Here is a 21,965-nt window from a genome sequence, read left to right as displayed (position 1 = left end):
CTGACCACTGCTAAGAGCCTCGATTTTCCCCATGAATGCTATCATTTTCATTGCACCATCTCCCTTCCCACCATCAACTTTCACCACATTCTTAGACTTGTCTTGGGCAGTGGGCAATTGGGTTTGCCTTGCAGTGGTTATCTGAGAGTGGCCAGCCTTGAAAAACATCTGCCAAATACTTTTAGATGTTAAATATCTGTGAATCACATTTCTCAGTTTTCATTCATTTTTGCTGTCCAGCGTCCTGCCCTTCCGCTGTATAACTGGTTCGTGGAGCAGTGGGGTTCTGTGGGACTACAGATGCGAAGGACTTTCATTTCTCCCTTATGATGACCCACAGTAGCAGGTGTCTTACTGACATCTCAGAAAGTCCCCCTTGTGGGTATTGGAAGTCCAGTCCTGGTCCAAGCCCACTTGAGCCAACGCTTTTCTCCTCTCACAGCAGGCCACACCTGTGGTTGGTGGGACTGCAGTGGGCAGATGTGATTCTCTCTTCTCTCTCCCTCTTGCTCAAGCATCAGAGCTTGGAAGAGGAGAGCCAAAGTCTGCTTCTGGGACGCCTCTTTCTACTCTCCTTTTTGGACCTAATATCCCTGATGTTTCTCTTCTCAAATCTAGCACCCTCCCCAACCATAGCTAAAACACATGTATGTCAGTGTAGTTAAGAGGGCTTTCAAAGTTGCTTCCTGTTTCATTACATATTTGTCTAAAATGATGATGAATCAAGCTATGCTATTTTTAGCAAAAATTGTCTTTTTTTTTTTTTTTTTTCTCTTTTGGCCTCCCTAACAAACTGAAAAAAATTGAGTAGAAAACATTTCCAGGCAAAATATCATTAGTGAATTATGTGATAACTAGTGAAGGCCTCATATTTTGCAGGGGCTTTGATAAGAGCTCTCTCACTTAAGCTTCAATGACTATAGAATTGAACCCATCTTCACAAATATACTTGAATTTTTTCAAGTTGACACTGTACTTGATTAACAAATCGTGTCAGGTAATATTAAATATTCTTCAACATTATTTTACCATCCAGAAATGTTAGCCAAAACCATTATCAGTAAAGCAATCAAGGATGTATCAAATGGCCAAATTATTAACACCTGTTTTTCCCAAAAGTATGGTAAATAAATAATGATAGCTTCTAAAAATTTTACTGAGCATGTACTAGAGTCAGGTCCCAAACTAAGTACATAGTATAGCATTTAATACTTACAAATCTATTCCCATTTTATAGACAAGGAAACTGAAGGTAGACTAAATCTCAGTTTTTGTACCAGCTGTCCAAGGGGGTTGTCTTAGTCCCTTCAGGCTGCTATAACAAAATACTATAAGCTAGGTAGCTTGCAAACAATAGAAATTTATTTCTCACAGTTCTGGAGGCTGGGAAGGCCAAGATCAGGGCAGATTCAGTATCTGGTCAGGGCCCATTTTCTGGCTCACAGATGACACCTTCCTGCTGGGTCCTGGAGCATCTTATAAAAACTGAAAAACAAAAACAAAAAAACAATAAAGCAATGCTCCACAATAATAGGGTATGTCAAAGGGACACAGGAGCCCCCAGTGACCAAAGTTGGACAATCTGAGCTTAAAAAAAAAAAAAAAAAAGGCCGAGCATGGTGGCTCACGCCTGTAATCCTAGCACTTTGGGAGGCCAGGGTGGGTGGATCACAAAGTCAGTAGATCAAGACCATCCTGCCTAACATGGTGAAACTCCGTCTGTACTAAAAAATACAGAAAAAAATTAGCCAGGCGTGGTAGCAGGCACCTGTAGTCCCAGCTACTCGGGAGGCTGAGGCAGGAGAATGGTGTGAACCCAGGAGGCGGAGCTTGCAGTGAGCTGAGATCATGCCACTGCACTCCAGCCTGGGCAACAGAGCGAGACTCCATCTCAAAAAAAAAAAAAAATACCTGAGACTGGGTAATTTATAGAGAAAAGAGATTTGATTCAGTCACGGTTCTGTAGGCTGTACTGGAGGCATAGTGGCTTCCACACCAAGGGAGTTCTCAGGAAACTTACAATGATGGTGGAAGGTGAAGGGGAAGCAGGCACATCTTACATGGCCAGAGCAGGAGGAAGAGGGAGAGGGGAAAGGTGTTACACACTTTTTAACAGAGCTCGTGAAAATGAACTCTATCATGGGAACAGCACTAGGGGGATGGTGCCAGATCATTCATGGGAAACCACCCCCACGATCCAATCACCTCCCACCAGGCCCTACCCCCAATATTGGGGATTACAATTTTTTTTTTTAGTGTAAAAATATGAACTTTTATTGTCCTGTCTTATTTTTGGGGAAAAAGGGTTCTACTTTCCATACTTCATGAGCCAGCAGTGGGCTTGAGTTACAATGTGTAGATCCCTTTTGGTTATAGTTGCAGAAGAAGCCATCAAGTTCTTGAGGCATCTCTTGTTGTTCTTTGACATTTCTTGGAAAGAAGCAAACTAGAAGATGGACCGATGATCTGAATTGCTTAGAATGAAAACATTTACAGTAGGAGCCTAGTTGGCATGCTATTAATGTTGAAATAATCATGCCTGTACTGGTCAGTGAGTTCAGTATGCTGGTTGGAATACCAGTTCCAGACTTTTAGGTGACACGCTTGAATTGAGTTCTCATCGTAGAGTCATGACCTTGGCTTCATCAGCTGCGGTTATCTTCTTTGGTCTGAATACCTAGCAGTCCTTACCAGCTGTAGCAGCCACTGCTTGGTCAAACTTTGCCATGAAGTCTGGCTCATGGAACTCCAGCTGCCTGACAAATTCATTGCATTCCTGCTCAGCCTAGCCTTGAGACCACTGATCCCAAAGACATAGGTGGCACTCAAAGATACAAGGCGGTCCATTTGCCCTGGACACACTAAGCTATACCAGACTATTTGGCAGTGGCTGTAATTTTCCTGGCACTGCCTTAGCTACCAGGTCCTGCAGGAAACATTCACACTGGGGACCTGACTAGTTGGCAAACCAGTGAAGAATACACTTCATCTCCTGGGAAGTGATGTAAGACACTGGAGAAAGGGAAGAACTAGTATCGTCTGGTACTGAGGGTAAAAGAGAAGGGAAAGATAGTGGCATCGAAAAGGAAGATGACTCCAGTGGCATCCTCCCCTTTTCTCTCAGAAGGCACCTGGAGATTGTCATAAGAGTCCTTAGACTCCAACTACTGCTGCAGCTTCCAGGGATTACAATTTGATACAAGATTTGGGTGGGGACACTAATCCAAACCATATCAGTCATGTGAATAGTATGTACCCTTAACGTGATGTGATGAAAATGTCACTTTGACTCTGTGATTTTCCTCCCCCAAGCCTTAATCTAACTGTGAGGGGAAAAGTTACATAAATCCCAATTGAGGGACATTCTATAAAATGCCTAACTTGTACTCCTCAACACTGTCAAGACCAAAAAAAAAAAAAAAAAAAAAAAAACCAAGGAAAGTTTTAGAAATCATCAAAGCCCAGAGGAACCTAAGGAGACATGGTAAATAAATGTAATGTGGGATTCTGGATGAGATCCTGGAACAGAAGAAGGTAAAAACCAAAGAAATCTGAACAAAGTAGGGACTTCAGTTTAAAATAATGTATCAATATTGGTTCATTAATTCTAACAAATGTATCATAATATATAAAATAATAGGGAACACTGGGTGTGGAGCATATGGCAACTCTCGGTATTATCATCACAATTTTTTCTACAAGCCTAAAACTATTTGAAAAGCTAAATTTTATTTTAAAAAATTGAACACAGCTTCAGGGACTGAGGGCACCAGAGCATAAAGTCCAACATATGTATAATTTAAGTCTCAGAAACAGAAGAAAGAGAGAACTAGGCAGAAAAACACTTGAAGAAATAATGGCTGAAATTTTCAAAATTTGGTGAAAGATATAAATTTACAGATTTAAAAATCTCAGTGTACTCTAATTAGTAAGAATATGAAGAAAACCATAACTATGCATAGCGTAGTAAAACTGCTGAAAATGTGTATATGTATTGGCAGGTGGCAATTTATAACTTTGATGTTTATATAGAAAATAAGAAATACTAAAAATGATAAAAAGCAAGAAAATGAAAAGGAGGAAATAATCCAAGCACAAAAATTAATAAAATTGAGAAGAAATATACAATAAAGATCGAAGAGACTATATAAAAAAACCTCTGGCAAGACTGACGAAGTAAAAAAGGGAAGACACAAATACGAAACATTATAAATATAAAAGAACAATAGCCACAGATGTAACACACAGTACCACAAATAACTTTATGCAAAGCAAATTGAGTGCTTAAATGCAATGGACAATTTCCTATTAAAGTGTTATTTATTATCATTGAATCAAGAATAGAAAACTTAAATCGTTTATTGCATTTGAAGAATGGGGATCAGTAGTTTAAAATATATTTACCTTCAAAACACCCATCCTACACAATTTTAGCAATGAGCTCTAACAGTCTGTCAGGTAACAATTTCAAACTTCCACAAACTCTTCCGGAAGCTAATAGATTAAGAAACACTCATCAATTCATTTCATGAAGCTACGAAGTCCTTGATGCAAAATAGACATGCACACCATGAGGACTGTAAGTTACACACCATTCTCATTCATTCATATAGATGCAGAAACAAAAATATTTGCAAACCATATGTGTGTATATATATATAAATGTATATAATCATTAAATTGATTATATCTCAGGAATACAAAGATGGTTCACATTAAAGGACCATCTGGTCATCAGCACATGCAGAAATCATTTGAAAACATTTAACAGTCATTTGTATTTTTAAAAAATTGGGAAAGAAGAAACAGAATGTTCTTAACTCGATAAAGGGATAAAAAACATACAAAATTATACAGCAAACACTATATTTAATAGGAAAATGTTAGAAGCAATCGATTTAAATTCAGGAAAAGGCAAGGGATCCAACAGCACAGTTTCCATTCAGCATTGTGCTGAAGACTAGCCAACCCTTTAAGAAAGGTTAAAAAAAAAAAAAAAAAAAAAGGTAAAAGGTTTGGAAAGGATAAAATAAAATTTGTAGAGTAAATTATCATAGATTAAGACAACATAAGAGACTCTTCAAATATTATAGTATAAGTTTTGCAAGGTTTCTGGATAGAAAGGTCAAAGTTTTAAAATTATTCACTTTCTGTGCACCAGTCACAGATACTAGAAAATGAAATTTTAAAGGTTTGCGATACCTTAAGGGACGTAAGAAGCATAAGAATAAATCTAACCAAATATGAGCATAGCATTTGTGAAGAAATGTTTAAAATCCTTTATTGAAAAAAGTTAGAGCTAAATTTAAATAAATGGAGATATATACCATGTACATAGATAAGAAGACTTAATATTATAAGTTATCTATAAATTCAAAAATTAAATGTTATAATAATATATATAATATATAATATAAATGTATATTATAAGTTAATATTATAAGTTTTATTATATATTAATATTATATAATATAATTATAACATTATAATTTATAGAGAACTTATATTATCATATTATAAGTTCTCTATAAATTAATTCATAAATTAAATGTACTTCCAATTAAAAACTTTATAGTATTTTGTGGAGCTTGACACATTGATTCTAAAAATTTATAGTGAAAAGCGAAGAGCCATGAAAATTAAGATGAGTTTAAAGAAGAGCAAGGTGGAGGGATTTGTTCTGGTAGGTATCCAGTCTTCTTATATGGCTACAGTAATCAAGATTGTATTTTCTGGCAGGTAAAAAGAAATTAGTGAACAAAATTGAGAACCCAGAAACAGATCAATGCTTACACGAAACCTTACTGTGTAACAGAGTCGACAGTGCAGATCAGCAGGGAATAATAGGGTAATAATTTAATAAATGGTGCTAGGACAATTGGTAATGTAATGAAAAGAATCTGATCTCTATCTTGCACCACAAGCAAAAACTAAATTTTAGGGGGATTAAAAACCTAACATTAAAAAAGAAAAAATTGAAAGTGTTACAAGAAAATGTAGAATATTTTTTATGAATGCAGAATAAAGGAGGGCTTCTTGTTTTTTTTTAACTTAATCCCAAATATGATAGTATAAAGGAGGGTTTCTTAAACAAGAAAAATAAAGCATCATCTATGAAAGAACTGATTGATTCAACTACATTAAAATTTAAAGTTCTTATTAATCAAAAACACTAAAAAAGACAATGCATGTATGCCCATAAAAGAATTAGTATACGGAATATATAAAAAAATCTATACAACATTTGTCAATATAACCCAATATAAAAAAAAAATTGTGATGCATAGGAAGAGGCAATTTACAGAGGAGTCTATTAAATGGACAATAAATACATGAAAAGATGCTAAACTTTATTAGATATCAGAAAAATGCAAAAACAAGACCACAATAAGAGACCATTTTACCCTGTCAGCTTGGCAATAATTTAAAAGTCCAACAATATCAAGTGCAAGGTATTGCCTATTTGCCCCTCCAGATCCACTCTCTACCCTTCTCTGTCCAGAAAATGGAAAATGAGAGAACCATGAGTTTGGATTTATTTCCCTGGTTCCCTCCCTGCTCTGCCTAGGGCTGATGATGGCTGTGATGCTCTCCTGAAAACTACAGCTCTTGTTAAACATCCACTCCCACAGGTGTATGTCTCTTAAGTTCAAGTAACACTCCCATGCCTACCAGTTCAGGCCTGGGAGTGTCAGTGACTCCCCATTGTGGATACTTTACCAACTCTTGTTGGTTCTTTTACCTCAGTTCACAACTCTGAAACAAATCCCTTCATTAAACTCTCTTTAATTATCCCATTTGAGTGTGTCATCTTTCCTACCAAGACTGCTTAATATACTAAATACTGGCAAGAAGGTGAAACAATAAGAACTCATATACCGCTATGAGAGTGTGAATTGGTGTAAGCACCTTAGAGAACAATTAGACAATATTTAGAAACTTGAAGATATGCATACTTCATGAACCAGGTATTCCATTATATAAGTCGAGACAAATGATCTCTACATGTTAGGAAACATAAGAATTATCTTCATGGTAATGTAATAGCAAAAAGTTAGAGATAATCTAAACATCTATCAAGAGGAAAAGGATAAATATTAGAATGGCCACATAATGTAATGCTATTCCATACTGAATATTACTGAACCAGGAGTTATATTAATATGTATTGACATGGATGAATCTCACAAACATACTTTTATTTTTTATTATTTTTAAGCTCTGTTGGACTTGACTCACATTTTTAAGGTAACGAGCAAACAGCAAAAGAACACACAAAGATTGGCACTATAAAGCTTTAAAACATGAAAAACAATACTAATTACTGCCCAGAAGCACAACATATATAACAAATATGTGAAGAAATGTTTGGGAATGATAAATATTAAATCTAGAATAGTGGTTACCTCTAGGAGGAAACAAGGTGAAGTGATTCCAGGATATATAAAAAGATTTAGCTGCGTTGGCAATATTTAATTTATTAAGGTGGAAGATGTATAAGTATACATGGAATTATTTTTAAACCTTCTTGTAGGTTTTGGATATTGCATATACATTTTAAATTTTAAAAAACTCAAAGTTTATTGATAAGATAGATTGTTCACATGAGATTGCAATGTAGTTAGGAAAAAATGAGAGAAATACATTTAAAGCAAGTTTTAAAACCACACATATAATATGCTAGCATTGGTATATGGTTGAGTACGTATACATTATCTCTGGAAAAATACACATGAAACTGTTAATAGTGGATCTTTTGGGCAAGGGGGCTCAGTGGATGGGGAAGCATCTTTAGACATGTTTTTACGTCTTTTGAATTTTGTATCATAGGCATCTATTATCTATTCTTAAAAAGTAAAATGGGCCGGCTGCGGTGGCTCACACCTGTAATCTTAGCACGTTGGGAGGCTGAGGCGGGCAGAGTGCCTGAGCTTAGGAGTTCGAGACCAGCCTGGGCAACATGGTGAAACCCAGTCTCTAGTAAAATACAAAAAATTAGCCAGGCGTGGTGGCATGCACCTGTAGTCCCAGCTACTCGGGAAGCTGAGGCAGGAGAATTGCTTGAACCAGGGAGGCGGAGGTTGCAGTGACCGAAGATCACGCCACTGCACTCCAGTCTGGGCAACAGAGTGAGACTCCGTCTCCAAAATAAATAAAATAAATAAATAAATAAAACGTTTGAAAATGGGCTATTGTCTTCTGTTGATTTGGTGAGAAATCTCATCATCCAGCCACCCTGCACCAGCTGACCAGCACTGGTGTTTAAAACAGGAGAGAGTATGGTGTCCAGCAGTCGTGAGAGAGATTGCATGGCCCTCAAAATTGAAAACATTTACTCTCTGGCTCTTTAGAAAAAGGCTTGCCAACCCCTGATTTAGCAGGATGTGGATATGAGAGACGAGGGTAAGAAAAATATCAAGAAAGATGGCCAGGCTTGGAGTCTGAGTTATGAACAGAAATGGCTGGAAGATGCTCACTGAGCTAGCGCATACAGGAGGCAGACAATTGTAGTGGGAGGGGTGAGGAGGCAAGGGGGTAGTTCTAGAAGATTCTAAGTGTTTTGAGTTTGAGATGTCATGGGATGTCCAATTAATGATGTCATTAGGCATTTGGTATGTGGATCAGGAGTCATCGAGAGGGATCAGAGCTGGAGATTCAGAACTGGGAGTCATTGGCATAGAGATGGGGCATGAAGGAGATCACTGAGGCAGGGAGAAGAGATGATCCCAGGAAGGTCACAGCTCTTTAGATGGAGTGAGGGGAAGAATTGAAAAGGAGACTAGGGAGAGGTGGTCAGAGAATTAGGAAGAAAACCAAGACAGTATGGAGTCACTGAACCTAGGGACAGAGTCTTTCTAGAAAAGAACAGGTCCACAGATTGAATGCTGCTGAGAAGAGCTGATGAGTGAATATGCCTGGTGATCTTGATGAGAATATTTCTGGTGAAATAGTGGTATTTTAGTGAGATTTTGGTGATCAGAGAATGAGAGAAAGGATATTCCAGACTGACGGGACTGAATCAGCATAAAAAGGGATCCAGCACAGAATAAACCATGTCTAGGGAATGGAGAAGAGAGAGTTGGAGAAATTCCAATTCCAATTGCAGGAAGTTGGACTATATTCTGTAGACATTAGGGAACCAAGGCAGATGTTGAGCACAGGAGTGTAATTAAGAGAAGATAAACATTTCTTTAAAAGAAGACTGGCTGCATGGCTCCTGTCTGGGAATACTGAGATTTTACCAGGTTTCTTTGAAGATTGATATTTCAAGAACTAGGACCCAGTGGCTCTATCAGTCCTGAAGATTGAGCAGGGAAAGAATTCATTTCATGTGATTACACAGAACCAAGCCATTTCCTGATACACCTACACTTGAGACTTGGGGAAATGGGATGTGGAGGATATGGGTACTAGTAATTCTGATGAGGATTTAATTAAGAACTCAATTTTCCCAGACTTCCAGTACTTGACTGCCTGATGTTTCTTTAATGGGAACTGTTGATATGTTCTAATTATGGTGGGTTATTTATGGGATCAGGTCTCATCTCTCTGCTCAATTATGTTTTGTTTGGGCGATTTGCATTCTTTTATGACTCTAGCTCTTAAGTGAGTCTATTGTCTTCCCCAAGGATGCGCTTAGTCTGGGGACCTCTCATTTGTGGCTTTTCCTCTACCAGAAATCCCACCACCCTTTTCCCTTCTCTTCTATTCATTGATAAACTCTGAAGTCAGAGGGAAGGCAACTCCTTTCTCCCATATGCACAGTGCTATCTGTGGCTGTACTCTTGCCTGTCACTGGATTTGCCCTGAAGACTCAGCTTAAAGTCTTCCTTTAAATTTTTGAGACAGAATTCTTTAAAATTATCTGAGTATTAGATGTCTTTGAAATTCTGAGAGAAGTACAAATTCCAGGTGCTCAGAGTCAAGCACACATTTGCTTTGGGAGGCCAAGGCGGGCAGATCACGAGGTCAGGAGATCAAGACCATCCTGTCTAACACGGTGAAACCCTGTCTCTACGGAAAAAAAAAAAAAAAAAAAAAAAAAATTAGCTGGGCGTGGTGGTGGGCCCCTGTAGTCCCAGCTACTCAGGAGGCTGAGTCAGGAGAATGGCGTGAACCTGGGAGGTGGAGCTTGCAGTGAGCCGAGATGGTGCCACTGCACTCCAGCCTGGGGGACAAAGCAAGACTCTGTTTAAAAAGACACACACACACATCTGATAGTCCAAATCAGAAATGACTTATAGAAGTTTCTTCATGGAAGAAAAGCTTCTGGTTCACTACTTTCGAGATATTCTTATAAATTACACTGGGTCCTAGAAAATGTGTGCTCCCATGGACACAAATTGAGGAACAACAGACACTGGGACCTACTTGAGGGTGAAGGGTGGGAGGAGGGAGAGGATCAGGAAAAATAACCATTGGGTACTAGGCTTAGTACTTAGCTGACAAAATAATCTGTGCAACAACCCCCATGATGACACAAGTTTACCGATAGTTTACCAACAAAGCTGCACATATACCCCGAACCTAAAATAAAAGCTAAAAAAAAAGAAAATGTGTGTTCCTTCTAGACCTGGAGTAACTTGAAAGCAAGGATCATTCTATTTATGTGTGTGTTGGGAAAAAATAATTTTAATAGCAGAGAAGGAACTGTATTTTGAAAACTGCTTGGGAAAGCCTCTTAGAGGAGGAAGTTGAGTCCATAAGAACATTAGCTGGAAGGAGACCTCAAAACAAGCTGAAAATTCTTCATAAGGAACAGACAAGAAGTTTGAGTTGGCAGAGAACAGAGAAAGGGAAGAAAAGAAGAGAGTAAAGAGAGAAAAGAAAAAGAAAGATGGAAACCTGGCATCATGGCAAGAGGCTGTAATGTGGTTTGGCTGTGTCCCCACCCAAACCTCGTCTTGAATTGTAGCTCCCACAATTCCTACGTGTTGTGGGAGGGACCTAATGGGAGATAATTGAATCATGGGCATGGTTTCCCCTACACTATTCTCATGGTGGTGAATAAGTCTCATGAGATCTGATGTTTGTGTTTTATTTTATTTTATTTTTATTTTTATTTGTTTTTGAGATGGAGTCTCGCTCTGTCGCCCAGGCTGGAGTGCAGTGGCCGGATCTCAGCTCACTGCAAGCTCCGCCACCCGGGTTTGAGATCTGATGTTTTAATAAGGGGTTTCCTCTTTTGCTTGATTCTCATTCTCTCTTGCCTGCCGCCATGTGAGACATGCCTTTCACCTTCTGCCATGATTGAGGCCTCCCCAGCCACGTGGAAATGTGAGTCCATTAAACCTCTTTTTCTTTATAAATTACCCAGTCTCAGGTATGCCTTTATCAGCAGCATGAAAACAGAGTGATACAGGCTGGAAACTATGGAAGAGAGTGACCCATGAAAAATTTCTAGTGGTGAAGTGGCCAAAAGACTTCAAGTGACCAGGGATGTCAGTTTGCAGTGTGAAGTTACTGTGATGTAGTGTAAATGTCCTCCTTCACACCTAAACCGCAAGTCATCGTCTTCTATGTACATAAATGACCTGTGTGGGTGATCTGGGAGACATCAAGAATATGGAGCTGGTTGCCACTTAAGATAAGATTTAGTTGGAAGAGGCAGAAATACAGAACCAGAGGAGGAAGCATCTAAAAACCTTCTGGAGATATTGGGAGGGGCACTGGGTTTTACTCTGAGTATCAGTCAGAACAGGAGAATTTATGCTGCGGTAATAAAAGAACCTCCCCAGCACCAATCTAAGCGAGCCACAACCACAAATGTTTATTTTTCACTATGTTGTCATCAACCTGTCTTCACGTTGGGATTCAGGCTGATGGAGCAGCTCTTATCCGGGACATTGCTGATCAATAAGGCAGAGGGGAAAAAGAAGGTGATGAACCACACATTGATTTTTAAAGTTTCCTTTCAGCAGTCTCACTTCTAATCATGCTTAATTGGTTAAAGAAAGACACCTGGTCATGTCTCAGTTTAACAGGGCGGAATGTGCTCAATGCCACAGGAGAGGTGCCAACCATGGTGAACAGACAACACACCCTACCACAGATTCTATCTTGGCTGTGGTTTGAACTAAAGTTTCCTTAAACCTTAAAGGATAAGGTAGTAACTTAATACATAGTAAAGAAGTAAATAAGTACAGAGCATGTGGGGTTTTTGTTTGTTTGCTTTCTTCCTGACCATCTACACTGTTTCAATTTATTGGAGACATGCTCAACCCTGTTCTATCCTTGTTTGTGGGGCCTAGAAACTGGTTTCCAGGAATGGTGTCTGGAAGTCAGATCTTTGGCTCAAATTGACTATGTAAGGATAGAAAGAGAAACCAGGATGCTTCTTTTCTCTGCAGACCTCCTGGCCTGGTCCGTGACCATAGCTCAGTCCTTAGGACACTGTGATCTGGACCAGCCCTAGGACACTGTGGGGCATAGGAGCAGTGATTTCCCTGGCTCCAGTCAACAATTTCACATATATCTCTCCATGGTTAGTGTGTGATAGACTGTAGCCATGCTTGTTTTCTTCCAACAGAAGGAGATGTGGATACCACCTTGAAGGATACTGCAGTCTTGCCAGGGAGAAAAATAAACCCAAATATAAGGCAAACCATGATCACTGTCAAAATAGAGATCCAAGAACACTAGGTGAGGCCTGTGCCAGGGAAACCACAGTCAAGGCAGCAGGGACAGCCTCCTGGGAGTGGATGACATTGAACTGTCTCTGGATGGGCCCTGAAGGATGGAGAAGAGATTCCATTGTTAATCATTTTTAAATAATCCAATTTCACTATAGAAAATTATATCTGAAGAAGAAAAATGTTAATAATTTGGACATTCTGGACACTTCCTATATGTAGATGATTTTATTTATTTTGTAAACTGGATTCCTTCTAGCATTATAAGTTGACTCTTTCCATAACAATAAACATGCATCTATGTTATTTTGATTTGTGACCTAGATATTCTGTTTGGATACATGATAATTTGTGTAACCAATGTTTTATTGGTGGATACTCAGGTGGCTTCCAACCTCGTGACGAGTAACGTTAGACATGCGTCATTATGCACATCCACAGTTACTACAAAAGGATCAGTTCCTGGAAGGCAAATTGCAGACTCCTAGGGCATGCACTACGTTAAGACTTTTAAAGATCTTAGGCTGTCTTGCCAACAACCCCCACCAAAAAGAAAGAAAAAGAAACAAGGAAGGAAAAAGAAAACAAAGACTGTAGACTGTCAAATTCCAACAGATGAGATTTTAACCGGAGATGAACGTATGAGTGGTAGAAATGCATGCTGGAGGATGGGCATGGCACAAATGAAGGTATGAGAGCAGAAATACAGCATGTGTTTCAGTACTGCTAATCTAGAGACAAGCAGAACATCATTTCAGTCCACACTGGTCATGATGAGATCAGGTCAGTGAGGGGAACTGTCTCCTGTTCAGGCACAAAACCTCTGCTCCTTATTCTGCTTCCTCTTTCCTCATATAGCATGTGGCACACAGTAGGTATGTCATAAGTGCTGGACTGAACTGAGTCAGCAGAGACGTCTATAACTCCGTTGCTCCCTCAAAGCCCTTTTGCCTAGACGTGTAGGATAAAAATGCAACAAAACAGAAATTGTCAGAGGAGCTTGATTTATCACAGTTTTGTGATTATGAAGAAAGAATTTCATCCACAAACATCCCTTTTTCTGGCCATTTACATGCTCAATTTGGATTCTATGGCTTTTCAGAAGAGGAGGAAATATGGGATGAAAATGTGAAATACTAGTATAATCATTTATCATTTTCATTGAAAGAGGTATTGATTCTCTGGAATGCTCATGAACCTAGGGCTGCTTCCAGAATGTAATGATTGCTCCCCTTGGACATATCCCCTCTCTACTCAGCAGGGTCATCTCAAGCCCCAGATGCTCTTCTTGGCACTAATATGAGTGATCTCTGGGGACCAGAAAAGATCCCCCACCCCCCACCCAGAAGGTGCTCTCCCTCCTCCATCTCCAAATCTAACCAATGCTTCAACGTCCCTTCTCAAGCAACAACCCCCCTTAAGCCAGCACCCATGGCTTTTCTTTCTGAACCTACTTCTGCACACAATGTAGAACCTCATGATACCATATACTGCCATTTTCTCTCAGTGATCTCAACCTGCAACAGGAGGTACTGATTGATTGATTGAGACAGGGTCTCGCTCTGTTGCCCAGGCTAGTGTGCAGTGGTTCTATCTCGGCTCACGGCAACCTCTGCCTCTCGGATTCAAGCAATTCTCCTGCCTCAGCCTCCTGAGTAGCTGGGACTACAGGTATGCACCACCACACCTGGCTAATTTTTTTTTTGTACTTCTAGTAGAGATGGGGTTTCATCATGTTGGCCAGGCTAATCTCGAACTCCTGACCTTATGTGATCCACCCACCTCGGCTTTCCAAAGTGCTGGGATTACAGGCATGAGTCACCGTAGCTGGCCCAAGAGGTCTGTATCTATTTACTGTTGCTGCTACAACGAATCGCCACAAACTTTGGTGTAAAAGAATTCCCTTTTTTTTTTTTTTAATCTCACAGCTCCTTGGGTCAGAATCTGGTCACAATACCCAGCTGGACCTCTGTCTGTGATCTTGTATGGTGTTAGCTGGGCTAAGTGTTTATCTGGAAGCCCTGGGGCAGGTTCTGCTCATAAGCCCATCCAGGTTGTTGGCTGAATTCAGTCCCTCTTGATTGTAGGACTAAGGCCTCCCTTCCCTTGCTGGCTATCAGCCAGGGCCCTGTCTTTCGCTGCCAGAGGCTGCGTGCATTCATTTTTGCTATTTTCCACATGATCCCCTCCAGCAATGGTGGGTCAAGTCTGTCTCATGCTTTTGATATCTTTTTCTGCTGCATCATTCGAACTCCAGCTGGAGAAAGTTCTCTGCTTTTAAGAGCTCATGCGGTTCGACGGGGCTACCTGAACTATTCAGGATAATCTCACTATTTTAAGGTTTGCAACCTTAATTACATCTTCAGAATAATTTTTGCCTTGGAGCCTAACATTATCACAGGGTCCAGGGCTTAGGGTGTGGACATCCGGGAGGGTAGAGGGAGATTCTACCCAACACAAGGAGGGGATGGCAGGAATTCAGGGCTTCCTCACTGCTGGCTCTCCTGCGAGCTCTGGGATGGGCCCAGTGTTTCATCTCATCTAGCTTCACCTTTCCTCATTTTGTGGAGCTCTCTCTGAGGTCTCTGGTTCCAGCCACAGTTTAATAGGAAATTGGCTTCTGTGCAAAGAATGTCAGTTTCCTCTTCTTTTTGTATAGCACTTTGCAATTGCTAAAGCAAGGCATGTGAGAAAACTGGACCTGAAAGAGGGCAAGTTACTTGGGGAATGACAGCATTGATAGGGCATGAGGTCACCAGTGCAGGTGAGAAGTAGGTTTCAAGTCTTCAGACTGTCAGGCCATCACTCTTTCCAAATCTGGAAAATTCTCTATGACCAGAAGCCAAGCACCTAAGGAACATATCCTCCAGGTTTCTAAGAGAACCTCAAGAGGGAAGCTGGTAAGACAGAGGAAGATTGGCAGGCTACCCTGGACCCCAGCTGCTGGGAATTTGCCCTGGCAGACCTCCCCGACATGGCATGTCACACTGGTCACTGGCATGACCTAAATGGAGAGACCATCTTGGGCAGAGCTTCCCTGCATTCTGCAAGCTGACACATGACTCTGACTTGGCCATGGTTTATCTCAGGGTGGCAGTTTGAGAGAGAGGACAGAAAGTCAGAGACCCCCAGAACAGTAGAGCTGGGAGGCAATTTAGAGATCATCTAGTCCCAACCCCTTCCCCTGATTTTCAATAATGGAAACTGAGTCCCACAGGTGTGGAGAGATTGCCCAGGTGAGTCACGACTAAGACGCAGCCATTCTGCCTTCCAGAGCAGAGTCCAGTCCTCAACCCTTCCTATGTCTCGGCCCTTCCTATTCAGTCATCCCGTGAGCTAGTGCTTACAAACCACAGCATTATGTTTTATGTGCCTGTGTGCACACGACTGTGCTTGTCTGTGTACACCCAGACACATACATGTGCCAGCAATCTTAGTAGAGTTATAACGATTGAGAACCTGGACTCTGGAGTCAGGTGCTCTGGGTTCAAATCCCTATAATGCTAATCTTAGGCAAGTTACTTAACCTCTCTGTGCCTCAGTTTCCTCATTTATAAAATAAAAATATAATAGTTCCTCATTTATAAAATAAAAATATAATAGTACCTACTTCATAGTGTTTTGAACCTTTTCTAAATTACTATACATAAAGGGCTTAAAACACTATCTGACAGAGTGCCAGTACTGGGAAATCACTTGGTCCTGTTATCTCCAGAAAGGTTACTGTTATGCCTGCCTATTGTTCTCTTGGTTGGGAAATAAAGTTCTAACAAAAATAATCCCATACAATACTCATAAACTGAAATGCCTACTGGGGTTGGGTAGAAGTGAGCAGGGTGTGAGTGAGGCTTCTCCCTCAACTCTTATTTGATTTTCCATTTTGAAAGAGAAACACAGGGAAATATTTCTCCACTCTAGGAAAAACAACAGTGCACACCCAGTGATAGATGGTGACTGCACCTTGGCCTCAGTGTTAGGACAACAGAGAGTGGTGGGGACTGTGGTACACGGGAGAGCCCAGGCCCTGTCTAAAGGTGCGGTTGCCACTCAGTTTAACTGATGATTGCCATGTGAAAATTAAGATCTGGGGTTGTCAGCTCTCCTGATTTTCTCAAGAGAGGCCAGAAATCTGCATTTTAAAAACGTAAAATGTCCCAATTATTAAATGTTGGCTCAATTCTTTGAAAACATTGGCTGAGCCAAACAAAACATCTGTGGACCAGACTCAGCCACAGCTGCCAGTACTCAATTTCTGCCTGATATTTATGTGCTGTAGTCATCATTTTTACTTAATCCAGTGGTGGCCATGTGAGTAACATTGAGTTGCTGTCAATGGCCCCATCTAAGGATGAGATCAAAAAACCAGCTCAGAGGGTGGCAGCTCACTGCAGGTAACGGGTTAAAGAGAAAAATCTGAGATTATAAACTGGATTCTCCAAAGAAGGCTATACCCCTGTTTCTGAGATAAGTCCTTTGTTCCACTCTGGGCTTCAGTTTCCCCATTAGCAAAACAGGTAAAAAAACAAACACCCTGTCTACAACGTTGGGCTATTGTGAAGATTATGAAATTATGAATGAGGAAGTACCTCACAAACTTGAAGTCTGATGTAAGCCCACGTGAAGGGCTCTTATCACAGTGTAATCATAATAATAGCAAACGGCACGTGCTTCTTTGAATCCTTTTCTGCCGAAGGAGAATTGGTGCATTTTAGACTAGTTTTTAACTCATAGGCCAGGCAATAAACCTGAAGCATTGTTTGCAATAGCAAGAAATTGGAAATGACTTAAATGCCCATTGATGAGGGAATGGATAAACAGAGTATGTAATCCTCAGTTGAAATATTATGTGACATTCAAAAAGAATTAACTGTGAGTGTGTAAAAATACAACATGATCTGGAAAACAATACTAAATGACAAATGTGCAGAATAAGCATAGCATAATGACATTTAAGTAAATTTTTCAAACTCACCCCAAACTCTCTGCATTGTTCATGGATACCTACTTATGAATTAAAGTATATAGATATGCATCCTGGCTAACACGGTGAAACCCCATCTCCACTAAAAATACCAAAAAAATTAGCCAAGCATGGTGGCAGGCGACTGTAGTCCCAGCTACTCGGGAGGCTGAGGCAGGAGAATGGCGTGAATCCGGGAGGCAGAGCTTGTAGTGAGCCAAGATCGCACCACTGCACTCCAGACTGGGTGACAGAGGGGGACTCCATCTCAAAAAAAAAAAAAAAAAAAAAAAAAAGTATATAGATATGAGAGGGGGAAGACGCACCCTCAATTTATGATAAAGATTGCTTCTGGGTAGGAAGGGAGGGGGATAGGCTCAGGTAGAGTACAAAGAAGCTTCAACTTTATCTGTGATGTACAGTTTCTTTTTTAAAAAAATCTGAAGCAAATGCCACAAAATGTTAACATCTGTTAATTTTAGATAGTGAGCACATGGGTTTTAAAAAATTGTTTTCTTTTTTTCTTTTCTTTTTTTTTTTTTTTGAGACGGAGTCTTGCTCTGTCGCCCAGGCTGGAGTGCAGTGGCCCAATCTCAGCTCACTGCAAGCTCCGCCTCCCGGGTTCACGCCATTCTCCTGCCTCAGCCTCCGGAGTAGCTGGGACTACAGGCGCCCGCCACCTCGCCCGGCTAGTTTTTTGTATTTTTTAGTAGAGACGGGGTTTCACCGTGTTAGCCAGGATGGTCTCGATCTCCTGACCTCGTGATCCACCCGTCTCGGCCTCCCAAAGTGCTGGGATTACAGGCTTGAGCCACCGCGCCTGGCTAAAAAATTGTTTTCTAATGTTTTTTGCTTTTTTTTTTTTTTTTTTTTTGAGACAGAGTCTGGCTCTGTTGCACAGGCTGGAGTGCAGTGGCGTAATCTCGGCTCACTGCAAGCTCTGTCTCCCGGGTTCACACCATTCTCCTGCCTCAGCCTCCCGAGTAGCTGGGACTACAGGCGCCCGCCACCACGCCCGGCTAATTTTTTTGTATTTTTAGTAGAGACAGGGTTTCACCGTGTTAGCCAGGATGGTCTCGAACTCCTGACCTCGTGATCCACCTGCCTTGGCCTCCCAAAGTGCTGGGATTACAGGCATGAGCCACCATGCCCAGCCTGTTTTTTGCTTTTTTTTATAATTCAAAGGAAAGAAGAGAGGCAGGGAGGGAGGGAAGAGGGAGGGAGAGAGAAAAAGAGAAAGAGAAAGAAACAAAGAAAAAGAGGAAGGAAGGGCTGGGCGTGGTGGCTCACGCCTGTAATCCCAGCACTTTGGGAGGCCGAGGCGGGTGGATCACAAGGTCAGGAAATCGAGACTATCCTGGCTAACATGGCGAAACCCCATCTCTACTGAAAAATACAAAAAATTAGCTGGCCGTGGTCGAGGGCGCCTGTAGTCCCAGCTACTTGGGAGGCTGAGGCGAGAGAATGGGGTGAACCTGGGAGGCGGAGCTTGCAGTAAGCCGAGATCATACCAGTGCACTCCAACCTGGGCGACAGAGCAAGACTCCGTCTCAAAAAAAAAAAAAAAAAAAAAAGGAAGGAAGGAAAAGGGAAGGAAGAAAACCACAACACTCAAAGTCATATTTAGAGCTGGGTCCAAAACTTTGGTCGAATTTTAGAACATTCTGAGAATAAAGGAATAATGGACCACAAATAATTACTGCTGTGACTGGGACCCCACTATTTGCATCCATACCCATTTCTGTGATGACCTTCATCAGGCTGAGTTATTAAGAATTCTTTTTGGCAGGGCGTGGTGGCTCACGCCTGTAATCCCAGCCCTTTGGGAGGCCGAGGCAAGGGGATAACAAGGTCAGGAGTTCGAGACCAGCCTGGCCAGCATGGTGAAACCCCCTCTCTACTAAAAAAATACAAAAAATTAGCTGGGCATGGTGGCACATGCCTGTAGTCCCAGCTACTCGGGAGGCTGAGGCAGAATTGCTTGAACCCAGCAGGTGGAGGTCGCAGTGAGCCAAGATCATGCCATTGCACTCCAGTCTGGGCTACAGAGTGAGACTCTGTCTCAAAACAAAACAACTCTTCATTTCTGGGGGTCTGTACATGGTTAGGCTCTTAGGCTAGTGGGTGGGTGGCTCTGATGATAAACATGGAGTGTTATTTCTCTAGTGGCTATTGGCTCAAGCAAGGGGAAGAAAGGAAGCCCAACTTCACTCCCAAATAACCCTCTTGAAACATGTATCCCTAAGTGACTTGGAAATACAGAGAGCGTCCACTTTGAGGTTTGATAAGATTGCAGGCACCATTAAAGCTCTTGAAATTCACCCCAAGTTAGAAGAAAGGCAGCTCACAGTTCTTACATCAACCAAGAAGAGTGTTTCCTGACTTTGAGAATGAATCTGGTTTTCCTGCTGGTCATGGCATTGGAGTCAAGAGTAACAATGAAGGTGGCAAATGATGGGATGGACTGTTTTCCCAAGGTTTATGGAGTACCATCAACACTTAAGCTATCCCTCACTGCACACTTACTACCCTTATCGCAGCACTAGGCTCAGTGCCTTTCATGGTGGGACATCTGCTGTCTTTGGTTTCTTTGTTTTGCTCCTGTTGACGAATACTTCTCCTCTCCATGTGTTTCTGGTGGAGCCATTTACTGTAGTACACAGTAAACCTCAGCCATTGGCCATATGACCCGAGCCTGGCCAATCACAGTTCCCCATCTTCCTGGCAGCAAGAACGAATTAGTTTAAGAGGTGGGCAGGTGACCTTTGCAGAGGATAAAGGGAATTTATCTGGGATTGCCAAGCAGATGCTGAGATAAAGAAGCATTTTCTTGGTGTTGCTAAGCTGGGGCTGCTGTGGCCATGTCCCCAACATGGGGGAAGGCCTCTCTGCAGTAGGAGGGAAAGAAGCCAGCATGCAGAAAGGCAGAGACAAGCAGAGACAAGATAAATGCAAAAAAAAGAGTCAGCATTTAGTGGCTCAGTATTTGGCCCTCAGTTCCAGATGTGAGGCCCTTGTCTCTGCAGTTCTTCCTCAGTTTCAGTGGGCTACCTCATTATCCACTGAACAGTAGGAACCAATTGATCCCTTGTTATCCCTTCAGCAAGTTGGGTTTCTGTTGCTTGCAACCAAAAAATTCAGAAACTTAGACAATAACATCAGAATCCAAGATTCACTAAAATCTAACTGTGCAAGAGCAGGCCATATCAGTGCAGTTCACCATTGTACGTCTAGTGCTAGGAACAGCCCCTGTTCCATAATAGTTTTTCAGGAAATACTTGTTAAATGAATAAATAGTACTTAAGTATTACATCACAAAATTATTGTACAAACCGTGATAAGGAGGTGTTACTATCAGAAGTTCCCAATGGTCAAATAAGAGCTCAAGTTCACCCAGCTGGAAAGTGGCAGAGGTTAGTTTCTGACAAGATTCTTAAGCCTGGTGCTGTATCACTTCCCAGTCCGACAGTTCCCTTCCAACTGGTCTCCTTAACTGTACTCACAAGGAGAACAGGGTGATCGCAAAAGCACAGACTTAATTCAGTCACCCCCCGCTTTAGTCCTTTACTGGTTGCTACTGGTCTGCTGCAGTCAGTTGCAGAGGCTGGATTGCATCATGGGGCCATTTCCATATCATCCACCTTTCCCACTGCCTCCTATTGCCTTGGCCTCACCCTTCAGCCAAGTCCAGCTTCCAGATGGCATTTTCTTGCCCAGTGTTTTTTTTTACCCCCAAATTCTAGGAATCTGTTCCAAGTTTCTGGAAGTTATTGGATCCTTAGTTTTAAATCTTTTTCATATGCAAGCAGTTTATTCTCATTAAGAGAAATCCTATCATCTGCTTGTTTAACTCTGTCAGTTAAATCCGTTAAGTTTATTTGTGTTTGCCCAGTGGTAATTTTTATTGAGGGAACATCTGAAACCATCTGCAGGGAGGAAGTTGAAGAAGCTCTTGGAGTGCCCCAGCTCTGTTACTGATTTTCCTGACTTCTTCACCACCCAGAACAGCTCCTTCCATCCACGGGAGGCTGACCACAGGGTTACTCATCTCTGAGTCGTTTTGAGTTTTGAATTTGGAATAATAGGAACGGCCTTAACTTTTGAGATTTCATATTGTGTGCTTTTTTTTGGTTGCAAGGTGTTTCAGAGAGAGAGAGAGAGAGAGAGAGAGAGAGAGAGAGAGAGCCCTAAACAGCTAGGTTTAATGATTTCCAGTGCAACATACTAGGGAGCACAGGCAGAAGGGACAGAGTCTGTTTTCTGCCTTCAGATAAAGGGAAAAGATGCAGAATTCATCCTTCTGGGTGTAATCATTCTGTCCTCTGAGTTTCTATTGCATTTTGTACCTTTACCAGACCCCTGGCACTTCCCCC

The 21,965-nt window shown here is 41.3% G+C and overlaps 1 pseudogene; it reads right to left on the bottom strand.

The window, feature by feature from the left end:
- Nucleotides 1–2,677: 2,677 nt before the first annotated feature.
- On the bottom strand, nucleotides 2,678–3,176 carry LOC112607689 (annotated as a pseudogene).
- Nucleotides 3,177–21,965: the final 18,789 nt, after the last annotated feature.

The sequence above is a fragment of the Theropithecus gelada genome, chromosome 15 (assembly GCF_003255815.1).
Source record: "Theropithecus gelada isolate Dixy chromosome 15, Tgel_1.0, whole genome shotgun sequence".
Classification (NCBI taxonomy): domain Eukaryota; kingdom Metazoa; phylum Chordata; class Mammalia; order Primates; family Cercopithecidae; genus Theropithecus; species Theropithecus gelada.
The sequence above is the reverse complement of the archived record's forward strand: the minus strand, read 5'-3'. Positions and strand labels throughout refer to the sequence as shown.